Here is a 2,709-nt window from a genome sequence, read left to right as displayed (position 1 = left end):
CTCGCTCTCTCTCCCTCTCTCTCTGACAAATAAATAAAATCTTAAAAAAAAAAAAAAATTATTTTTTGCAACGAGAATTTGGGGAAATCTTTCCAATAGCCTTTGTAGTCTGGAGACTTTGAGAATGAGAGTGACATAAAAGACTGTCTTGAATATATTTTACATAATCCAGAATACAAGCCTGAGATATTCTTTCCCCTCGGACCACTTGGTTTGCCTAGAAACCTCCTCCTCAAACTTCAAGACTCCACTGATGTCCTAGGTCCTCCAGAAAGCATTTCCTGCCTGTCCTTCCTGGAGGGAGGTGGCCACTCTGGGAGTGGCCGGTCCCCAGAGCCTCCCCAGGACCCCATTCAGCATGTCCATCATGCTGCATTCATACTGCTTTTTTATACGCTGGTCATCCCGTGAGGATACGAGCTGCTGGTAGCAGGGTTGGATCTTCCATCCCACGCCCAGCACAATGGCTGGCCCAGAGTAGGCCCTCACTAGATTTAACGAATTAAAGAGTGAACACAGATGTAATATGCAATGTTTCCTGCCAAGAGGTGACATGATGGGGGTAAGAGACTCATTCCCAGGCATTCCCTCCCTCTGCCATTTATCTATCTTCCTCTATGATGAGATTTGGAGCCAGTTCAAAACACAGCTCCATAATGAACAGGTTAGCAACATTTAAAATTAATAAACTAAAGCAAAAACTCCTCTACTTGCTAACTGTGTGACCTTGAACAAATTGCTTAGCCACACTGAGTCCGTAAAATGGAGACATAATACTTACCTCATAGGGAATAGGTGATTTATAATATGATAATTTATGTTAAAGACTTACTCTGAGGATCACCTGGGTGGCTCAGTCCGTTAAACATGCAACTCTTGATTTTGGCTCAGGTCATGAACTCGGAGCCCTGAGACTGAGTCACACCTAGGGCTTTACACTAAGCAAGGGAGTCTGCTTACGATTCTCCCTCTCTCCCTCTCCCTCTGCCCCTCCTGCACTCTTTCTCTCTCTCTCCAAAATAAATAAATAAATCTTTTTTAAAAAAAGACTTACCCTGAACCTGAGTCATGGTAAACTTTCAGTAAAATTTTTTTTAACATTATCCTCATCACTAGGACACTAGATCCCTTCTGTGCTTGTTTTTTACATATAGTGTTTGAGATAATCCATACTTGGAGGCAAGAGAAACAAGGCTTAGGGTCCTCTCACCCCTGGGTCCAAGCTCCAGAGAATCAGTCACGCCAGGAGCAATGAGCCATAGGTTCTAGGCCTCTATCACTCGGCTGAGCTGCAGACACTCGCAGGGCTCCTCAGAGCTGGAGTCCGGAGCTTAGACAAGGCGTGGTTCAGACAGCACCTGAGGAGATGCTCAGTTACTCTCCACCCATGCACACAGGCCAGCGTCCAGTGGCCTCCCCATTATACGACACTTCCGTCATCTGCACATTGGCACACCTGGGCATTTAGTAGATGTGCTGTGGCCCCCATCTTCTAGGTCTCCGGGCAGCATTAACTCAGTGGACCACAGCTGTCTCCTTAAGATGTCTTCTTGCTCCTGGGCATCCAGGACACAGCTTGCTCCTGATTTGTTTCTCAGCTTTCTGGCTAATACATTTACTGTCATGTAACCAGGAAACCCCTCATCTTGGAAGTTCTTATCTCCTCACACTCTTCCTTCTCTGGCTGAACAATCCTCTTCACTCTGGAGAGCTCCCTTAATGGCTCTCCAGTATCTTTTTCCAGCTGCTGGAAAGAGATGCCTTGTGGCTCAGGAAAGTGATTGCCCACACCCTTAAAAGCATAATATTTTACTAGCAGTCACTATGCCCCATGGTCCACAGTGGCCACTGACTCCATGCTGTTTTGTCTCTTCACAAAGCCAGGCTCATAGACATGAAGCTCCATCACTCCCCAGGACAGCATGAACATGGCTCATGACAACTATGGAATGGGGACAAAGTCTGGTCCCCTGACCAGAGCACCCAGACCCAGTGGAACCCGAAGACACCATGGCAAACCCATGGGCTGAGCTTCTATATCTCTGCCGGAAAAATAGTTATAGATATCTTGGGCAATGGTGTGTTTGAGCCATAGTTTCTTCTGGCTGCAACTACCTCTGACCTTTATTTAGTGTGCTATAAGATTAGTCGGTACCCACTTCCACTGCTCAACAAAGGCAAAACACAGACACTTCACTGCCACTTAAAACAGTGGTTCTTCATGCCAATAGCATGCTGAAATCACCTTGGAACTAGAAATCATACAGAGATTCATACCAAGATTCATCAAAACAGATTCTGATTCACTGGTCTTGGATGGGAAGTCCAAGCACTGGTATTTTTTAAAAGCTCACTAGATGATTCCAGTGAGAAGCCAGGGATAAAAACCACTACTGGTTTGCAATATTCATCCCAAACATTCCTGGTCTATTTCCAACCTCTTTCCATCATGATGTTTCCATCTGGCATCTGACTCCAACCTGTTTCCATCATGATGGTTCCATCTGGCGTCCGACTCCAACCTGTTTCCATCATGATGGTTCCATCTGGCTCCTGACTCAAGGCCATGTCTTCCATTGCAAACCCCACCTGTATTTGGGTTTCCTTCTTGACTCTTCACTTCCTCTCAAGGGCTTCACTTAGATACACCCTATCAACTCTTCTCATTTCAGACTTCCTTGAGAGGGATCTGACATTCTGTTGCTTCTT

Source organism: Lontra canadensis, unplaced genomic scaffold, assembly GCF_010015895.1.
Source record: "Lontra canadensis isolate GAN:19392208 unplaced genomic scaffold, GSC_riverotter_1.0 scaffold2, whole genome shotgun sequence".
NCBI lineage: Eukaryota > Metazoa > Chordata > Mammalia > Carnivora > Mustelidae > Lontra > Lontra canadensis.
The sequence above is the reverse complement of the archived record's forward strand: the minus strand, read 5'-3'. Positions refer to the sequence as shown.